This window comes from Oratosquilla oratoria, chromosome 41 (assembly GCF_046742065.1).
Source record: "Oratosquilla oratoria isolate Oo_2021 chromosome 41, ASM4674206v1, whole genome shotgun sequence".
Lineage (NCBI taxonomy): Eukaryota > Metazoa > Arthropoda > Malacostraca > Stomatopoda > Squillidae > Oratosquilla > Oratosquilla oratoria.
In genome coordinates, this window is record NC_134817.1 from 10,682,461 (window position 1) to 10,692,217 (window position 9,757).

Sequence of the window (9,757 nt, forward strand, 5' to 3'; positions counted from 1 at the left end):
GGTGGTGGAGGTTGCAGTAGAGGTGGTGGAGGTTGCGGTAGAGGTGGTAGAGGTTGTGGTATAGGTGGTGGAGGTTGCTGTATAGGTGGTCGTCACCGTGGGCGTGGTGACATTAAGTGATAATAGTAATTGTGGTGATAGTTTCATACTTGCGGAAGTGTGGGGTAGGATGATTGGGTAGCATTGGTGATGGTGGAGGTGGTGATACTAGTGGTGGTGTAAGAGTGCACAGGAGGCAGAAGATTAGGTGTTGGAGGTAAGGATTGTTAGGGGAAGGGTTTGACACAAAGGGAGACACACGAGGTTGGGGGGGCACTAAAAAGGGAGTGACCAAGAAATACACTAATATATAGACCCTCGAGGACCTGTGTATATGTATGTAATCGGCGTTAGGATTCCTAGGCTTAAGTTGAAGGAGAGATAGAGGATTGTCGTTGTTGAAGAAACTCTTTATCTCCTTTGATCAGTGGCTTGGTCAGGTGTGTGTTGGACATGGGGGAGCGAATGTAATTGTTGTCATGACAAAAACTCCTCAGTCTTCATGAGCATACGCCAGGAGGCGATGAGGTGTGTTTCGGACAGCCGGGGCAAGTGGTGGTCAGTGATATAGTGGCAACGAACCCGGAACTTGTCGGTGCGTTTGTTATTTTGCCCCGGCGAGTGCGGAGCGGGAGGTGGGGTGGTTGTGTGTGTGAAAAAGGAGCCTTGGAAAAAAAAAGCGATTGCGATATGTAGGTCTTTGTTATTTGCTGCATGTGTGGCCAAACACGCCGCGTCTGATCATTCGCTCGCTTGCACGCGCGTGCGCGCACACTCACACACGCACACTCACACACACACACACACACACACACACGCCTAGTGGCGCAGTGCGTAGAGTTCCTGGCTGCCACTACGGAGGTCCGGGTTCGAATCCCAACCAGGGCTGAAATAATTTCAGAATCGCTGCGCTGCGGGTTGTTACTTCAGCTCTCGTGGGCTAGGAGTTGTGTGTGTAAGGTCACAGCATTACCCATAGATCGGTCATATATGAGCTGTGAGCTCTCTTTCGGGAAGGGAAATAGCTGTCGATCACGAGTACAACACGGGATCCAAGACCATGGTGAATCACACACACACACACACACACACACATATACATGCACACGCACACACGGGTGCTACGTTCAGTTTTGATATACGATCTCGGCTTATCAAAGGCACACTGGTCCGGTGTAGCGCTCTAGCCGGTTCTCACGCATTTCAGCAGTTTCCGAGGCAGAAGGACTTTATCAGACGCTTTGCAGTGACGTCACACACTGGGTGACGTCACAAAGGGCTTTCTCGAGTGATGACGTTTCGTCCCGAGTCCATGCGGGAACTGAATAGAATCGTATGTTTTTGGACGTAAAAGAGAGAGAGGGAGAGAGAGAGAGAGAGAGAGAGAGAGAGAGAGAGAGAGAGAGAGAGAGAGGCTCTTTAGAAGGGCGGGGCCGTCGACGGGAACTTTCGAGTCCCGCCCAAGTGGCCGCTGAAATGATTTGGCCGAAGCTTTGAAAATCTGTTGACGGCCTTGCCTTAGTGGAAATCAATGCGGTGCTCCCCGGGTCGGGTCCGGGGTGGGTGGGGGGGGAGGGGGATGGTGGGGGGAGAGGGGGAGGTGGGGGGAGCTGGCATCGCGGTGATGTCGGGCGGAAAATGTGCTGAGAAGAATGCTTGTGTGTGTGTGTGTGTGTGTGTGTGTGTGTGTGCATGTATATATATATGTGCCTAATTGTATTTATTTAATTGTAGTATACAGGAAAGGAGCAACGTTCGTGAGATCCCGTCTTGTACTGTGTGTGTGTGTGTGTGTGTGTGTGTGTGTGTGTGTGTGTGTGCTTATACTTGCATGTAAAGATCAGTTTTATTATTTATGGGTGGGACTGTATAGAGTATGTGGTAGGGGTCCAGATTTTAAGGGGATGGATTGGATGTGCGTTAGGAGGCTTGGGGAAGCTTTTTCCTCCTATGAAATGTTAAGGTATATACATTTTTATGTGTATATATTTTTTCTTCGTGGGTATGAAAAATATTTTTGGGCGGATGGGATTCTGTATGTATATGTTGAGGGGGCTTGTGGTAGCCAATGGGGTGTATTTCTTTTATCTTGCGGGAAATTTTATATGTTTTTTATTTATTTTTTTATTTTTGTTATTTTTATTAATTTTATTTTTTATTTAATTTTTATTATTTTATTCATTCTTTTATTTGATTATTTGGCTACCTCCCTTGTAAGGGGGAAAAAGCCTTGGTGTGTGTATGTATTTATTTATTTATTCATTTCTTATTTTATTTATTTTTTGCCGAAGGGTTGACTGTATACCCAATTGTATTTATCGGATGGTAATGAACAGAAAACGAGTCACGCTCGTGAGGTCCCGTCTGTTTCCATATTGATCATAACTGGCCATAATTCGTGTATACCTTTGTATTGGACGACTCGTGCATAGTTTTAGATTCGAATCCCGCAATCCGCTCCGATTCCCAGCAGTGAATCATAGGGCAAAGGTGACGGCTTCGGCCGCAGCCATTCAGCGCCTCCTGGTGTGGGTTCCTCACTTCCTTGTCTTACGTTGTTTGGTAACCTGACGCATCTGTAAAGAAAATTTTGTCTCATGACATCCTTGAGACTTCTCTCCCTCTCTCTCTCTCTCTCTCTCTCTCTCTCTCTCTCTCTCTCTCTCTCTCTCTCTCTCTCTCTTTTAGACCTCATGACGCTCTCCCATTACAAACCAAAAGAAGACCGTCCATGTTTAATTTTTTTTTTCAGGATTCGAACTCTTCTGTGATCAAGTCACTTTTCCTTTTGTTTTAATGATAAAAAAAAAACTTATATGTTTAGGAAAGATTATATAATCCAGAAGGAAGAACGTATATTTGCTGGAGGGGGGTTAGGGGGGCGACCTTGATTGGGGGGGTGGGGAGTTTGGGGGGGGAGCTTCGGGGGGGGAGGGAGTCCTTTGGGGGAGGGATGGGAGTAGGTCAGTAATGGAGTTGAATCCATTTGGGAGTGGCAGAGAGAGAGAATGGAGTTCACTCTCGTTTGTACTTTAGTGGGCTGAGTTTAAAGGTGCTGGACAGATGTCCGCAGAACAGATGCAGAGAATACCACAGGTAGAATAAGCGCTAAAGGTCAAACGAAGCCGATGTTTGTAGAACAGGTGTTTGGAGAACAGATGCACAGGTAGCACGGAACAGGTGTTTGTAGAACAGATGCACAGGTAGCACAGAACAGGTGTTTGGAAAACAGATGCAAAGGTGTTTGGAGAACAGATGCACAGGTAGCACAGAGCAGGTGTTTGGAGAACAGATGCACAGGTAGCACAGATCATGTGTTTGGAGAGCAGATGCACAGGTAGCACAGAACCGGTGTTTGGAGAACAGATGCACAGGTAGCACAGAACAGGTGTTTGCAGAACAGATGCACAGGTGGCACAGAAGAGGTGTTTGGAAAACATATGCACAGGTAGTACAGGTGTCTGTCGAAAAGATGCACAGGTAGCACAGAACTGGTGTTTGGAGAACAGATTCACAGGTAGCACAGAACAGGTGTTTGAAGAACAGATGCACAGGTAGCACAGAACAGGTGTTTGAAGAACAGATGCACAGGCTACCACAGGGAGCATAGCACAGGTGCTTGTAGAGTAGATACAGATGGCACTGTAGGTGGCGTAGAACAGGTGGAATAGGTCTAGCGAAGTAAGTGTTAGGTTGCAGGTTGCAGAAGATTGTGCACCAAATAAAAGGTTGAATGTGGTACATTGCCCTCCAAGGTCGGTGAAGCAGGTGCTCAGAGGTTGTAGGTGCTCAGAGGTTGTAGGTGCTCAGAGGTGTAGATGCTCAGAGGTGTAGGTGCTCAGAGGTGTAGGTGCTCAGAGGTTGTAGGTGCTCAGAGGTGTAGGTGCTCAGAGGTTGTAGGTGCTCCATAGGTGCCGAATATTCAAGGATTTCACTACTGGAAGCTGGAATGTGTAATATACGTTGCTTAGGATGACCGGAACCCCCCCCCCCCCGTTGCACCGTTGGCTGAATAAAATTGCCTGACGGAAGCAAAAGAAGTAAGGCCGGGAAGGGCCCTCGGCTAGGAAGGACCTCCAACCAGGAAGGATCTTTCTCAAGGGGATAGCCTTCGCCCTGGAAGGGCCTTAGTCTGGAAAGGGTCCGGACACAAGAGAAAGAGGCTGGAAGGTCCCTCGGTCGGGAAGAACTCTTGACTAGAAAAAGGGCCTTCCATGAGGGAAATATTGATAGGAAGGGCCCTTGATCGGCAGGAACTTTCGATCGAGAAGGGCCTTCCACAAGGGGAAGGCTAGTTAGGAAGGGCCTTCCATAAGGGAAATATTGATAGGAAGGTCCCTTGATCGGCAGGAACTCTCGACCGAGAAGGTCCTTCCACAAGGGGACGGCTAGTAAGGAAGGGCCTTCCTCAAGGGGAAAGGCTGTTTGGAAAAGGCCTTTGGAAGGTTTTAGTAAGGCCTAGTTGTGCTTCCAGTAAGGCCGGGTGCCATATCGAGCTGGCGGGTAACGAGTCTAGTTATTTAGCTGTGATTACTGGGGCTATGTGGAGGGGGAGAATGGAGGTATGGAGGGCGAAGGAGGAGGAGGAGGATGTACGGAGATGAGTGGAGGTGTGGAGTGGAAAAAGGCTATGACGTCATCAGAGCTGTGGAGGTGAAGGAAGGGAGGTCAGTGGTCAGATGAAGGAGGGATGTGGAGTGTGGAGTTTGAGGTCTTTCAGGTGAGTGGAGGTGGAGGGATAGGGAAGTGGAGGAAGTGACGTCATGGGTGCTGGAAGTGGATTAGGGAATATGTGGAGGTAAAGAGGAGGGATGTGGTTGGATGTGAGACAAGGAAAGTGGAGGGGTGGTGACGTCATTGGAGGTGGCGGAGGGGAAGTGTGGAGGATGGAGGCGAGTGGAGGTGGGACAAGAAAAACTGGAGACTATTGCGTCATTAGGGCGTTAAATGTGGAGGAGGAGGGGGTGGAAGGAAAGTGGAGGAGGGACGTGGAGTCTGTGGAGTTCGGTGGAGTGTTGAGTTTGTAGGGGGAGATTTGGGGTAGAGAGGGAGTAGTGATGAATTGTAAATATACTATTATCACCACTACTACTATTACCACCATATCATCATCATCATCATCACCATCATCACTAATACCACTATCACCACCATTACTACTACTACTACCACCACATCATCATCATCATCATCACTATCACCATCACCACTACTACTACCACCACCATCACCACCACCATCTGTCACCACTACCACCATCACCACACCACCACCACCACATCATCATCATCACTATCCCCACTACCACCACCATCTGTCACCGCCACTACCACCACCATCACCACACCACCACCACATCATCATCATCATCATCATCATCATCACTATCCCCACGACCACCACCATCTGTCACCACCACTACCACCACCATCACCACCACCATCTGTCACCACCACCACCACCATCTGTCACCACCACCACCACCATTCTTTATTAGTCCCCAAAGCACTTGACTTGGCTCTCGAAGTATCGTTTTGAAAATATGCCCCTGATCATTTAACGAAGTCGCGGCTGGGACGAGTTCGAGATTTTTTGGAATTCGGTGGAGGGGGAGGAGGGGAAGGGAGGGGGAGGGACGGATTTAGGACAACGGGGAGAGTAAGAGACGAAGGAGAGGAAGGAAGTTGAGGACAAGGGAGAGAGAGGAGGAGGAGGAAGAGGAGAGGAAGGTAGGGACAAGGGAGAGGAGGAGGAGGAGGAGAGGAAGGAAGTTAAGGACAAGGGAGAGGAGGAGGAGAGGAAGGAAGTTAAGGAAAGGGAGAGGAAGAGGAGGAGGAGGAGAGGAAGGAAGGTAGGGACAAGGGAGAGGAGGAGGAGGAGGAGAGGAAGGAAGTTAAGGACAAGGGAGAGGAGGAGGAGAGGAAGGAAGTTAAGGAAAGGGAGAGGAAGAGGAGGCGGAGGAGAGGAAGGAAGTGAAGGACGAGGGAGAGAAGGAGGAGGAGGAGAGGAAGGAAGTTAAGGACAAGGGAGAGGAGGAGGAGAGGAAGGAAGTTAAGGAAAGGGAGAGGAAGAGGAGGCGGAGGAGAGGAAGGAAGTGAAGGACGAGGGAGAGAAGGAGGAGGAGAGGAAGGAAGTTAAGGACAAGGGAGAGGAGGAGGAGGAGGAGGAGGAGGATGAAGAAGAAGAGAGGAAGGAAGTGAAGGACGAGGGAGAGGAGGAGGAGAGGAAGAAAGTGAAGGAGGAGGTGGAGGAGGAGGACAAGGAAAATGAAAAGGTTGCTCGGGAATGCTATATTATGTGGGGAGGGAGAGAGAGAAGAGAGAGAGAGAGAGGAAGGAATGCATTGGACAAGAGGAAGAAAAAAGAGAGGGGGAGGGGGGAGGGAAGCTGAAGGACATCGAGGGTGAGTTAATTAAAGTCCCACTTGGTTAAAGGAAAGTTGTAAGAGCCGTGTGTACGTGTGTACGTATGTACGTGTACATACATGTGCGTGTGTGTGTGTGTGTTTGTGTGCGTGCGTGCAATTGACGTTGCTAGCGCTCTCAATTGTATTTGGGGTTATGCCCGGAGATGGCGTTTTGTGTATATTGAGTCATATGTATACATTTGTATGTATGTATATCGCGTGTATACATATATAACCTATCCTAACCTAATTTGACCATGTTCGCGCACTTAGTGTGTGTGTGTGTGTGTGTGTGTTTGTGTGTGTATGTGTGTGTATGCACATGCATGTAGACGCACATATACATGCTTGTTTATCATGAATGTCGCTATTTACAAGTAGATTAGTGATTGCCATTTGCCGCGCTGTTGTGTACGTATCGGTTTAGATATTCGAAATGATGTATGCAATTGCATCGGCGGGCAGTCCTATTGTATTTCATTTATTTGATAAACAATTTGAGAGGAACCCTCCGTCCTCCCCCCCCCCTTTTTGGGGGGGTGGGGGCAATGGCACTGCGCCCCCGTAGCAAATTCTTCGGGAATTTAGGTTTTTGACCGAAGCTCATATATATATATATATATATATATATATATATATATATTTACACATATACACTCAATACATATATTTTTTGTATGCGTGTGGACAAATACACACATTTTTGTCATGATTAATTATTTTCAATATTAGCATCATCATTGTAATTATTATCATCATTATTATTATAACTAGTAATGATTTATTTTTACCTCGTCCATATTGTGATAGTGATCCTAGTGCATACTTTACATTTAATGGAGGAGCATACAAACCTGACCGTTGAATTTACTCTTCACGTCCATATACATTCACGTAATATATACAATTTCCCCAACGAATGGCTGAATTATTTCCCATTCCACACAGTTGTGCATTATAAGGAATATCTGATGCAGTTGTAGAGTTTAATGCTTAAGCTTGATCAGATCAGAATAAAATTAACTGAAATGTTGTTGCATGCATATACGCACACGCTCACGGCTCGATGGAATTGTGGTACCGCACTCGACCGCTGATTTAGTGGTCAGAATTCGAGTCTGCCTAGGGCTGAAATATTCGGTGCACTGAGAGCCAGTACCCAGACTATCATGGGCAAAGATTTGGAAGTGTGGATAAGGTTATTACCCATAGATCGGGTCATGTATGGGCTCTTGGCTCTCATTAGGTAGGGTAATTGCTGTCGATCACGAGTCCAACACGTGATCCAAGAATACACACACACACACACACACACACACACACACACACACGCACACACACACACGCATACATGCATACACACACACACACACACACACGCACGCACACGCATACATGCACATACGTACACACAAACGCACATGCGTACACGTCCATACACCTGTAAAGTACTTTGTAATCCGCAGTAGGTCAAAGGCGCTTAAAGGCGGAAGCTTTTCCCGGTTGCTTGATCTGCGTCCGGGCTTTTGATCCGGGGAAAGGATTGGCAAGGCCGGATTCCCCCTTTTTTTTTTTTTTTTTTTTTTTGGGGGGGGGCGACGGCGAAACCATTAGTTCTGCGTTCTACTTAAGAGGAGGAAAAGATGTACTGAAGTAATTAAAATATTGTACACGTGCATATGAATATTATCTCGCGCGCGCGCGTGTGTGTGTTTACGCAACCCGTATTATATTCATATCTACGCGCGTGCGCACGCGAGTGTGTCCGAACGTGTATCTATAGATGTGTGTATGCGTGCGCGTGCTTCCGCATACTAAAGCTCATTCACATGCAAATAGGGTCCTTCATTCCCCCAGCCCCCCCGGACCGTCCGGCCAGTCTTCGATAGTACTGTGTGGCTTGTAGAATCACCCGGACTGTTGCATAGACACCCCCAGACGCTTTCCTTCACTACCAACTCGTGGCGCAGTTGGCAGAGTTCCCGGCTGCCACTACGGCAGTCCGGGTTCAAATCCCGCCCAGGGCTGAAATGATTTCAGTATCGCTGCGCTGCGGGTTGTTACTCCAACTTTCGTGGGCGGGGAGTTGGGTGTGTGTGTATGCGTGTAAGGTCACAGCATTACCCATAGATCGGTCATATACGAGCTCTGAGCTCTCTTCCGGAAGGGAAATGGCTGTCGATCACGAGTCCAACACGTGATCCAGGACAGTGGTGAATGGTTCGTGTCTAACCCAGTATATATTAGGAGGAAACAAACTCACCATCTGTCTCAGCTGGATATTTATACGTCGAAAAAACGTATAAATACTCCACGTGTTTGTGTGGGTGAGTCATCATGGTCCTGGACTCGTGATCGACAGCTATTTCCCTTCCCGGAAGAGAGCTCAGAGCTCATACATGACCGATCTATGGGTAATGCTGTGACCTTACACTCACACCCAACTCCCCGCCCACGAGAGTTGTGCGGGTAAAACGGTTGAGACTCCTCGTCCCCCCCCCAGGGGAAGGAGTCTTCAGGGGAAGGAGTCTCTGGGGCAGGTGGCACCGTGGGAGGGTCTCCGAGGCTCGCAGATGGTTCATCGGACAACCATCTGATGGAAATGAGCAATTTCTCAAGTGTCGAAGCCTCGACACCTCCTCCCCCTCCCACCCACTCCCTCCGCTTTGCTTCGCTTTAGGGAGATTGAAACGTTTCGTGTTTGAAGTTTATGAACGTTTCTCTAGCTCCCGTCAGGGGATTTTATTCAGCAAAAGCCCACCACGGGAGGATTAACCTTTTTCCAAAGCGAAGGTCTATTCGCGGGCTGATTGAAATCGTCTAACATTAGCTAGAATTAAGAAAAAAATGAAATTCAGCGTGATGGTTAATCGAGATAAAGAAGGGTTAAGGGAATGAGGTTAGATCCGCTTTTTATTGAAAGAACACAACAAATTGCTTAAAACCGTTTGGAAGCAGTTAGTGTTATCTCAGCCCACAACTTTTATTCATTTATTAATTTTTTGTGCTATTGTATTTTATATGTTTACTTGAAAATTCCAGCACAAACTAAAGGCTTCAATTCTTTATTTTGATTAACCCAATTGGGTTTGATGTCGTCTTGGGTAGGCCTACTGCCGCCAAGTGATTTTATTCATCATAGAGAGCCTCCCTCCGTCCTCAAGTAACGCAGAGGCGTAATTGCGAGACAAGTGCACCCTTCACAAGAACGGTTTCGGCGCTGCCGGCTTAATTACGAAAAAGAAGAAAAAAAAAAAAGAGAGAGAAAAAAAAAAGGGTCTTGTCTTTTGGTGGCAAAGCGGTGAGGGCCGA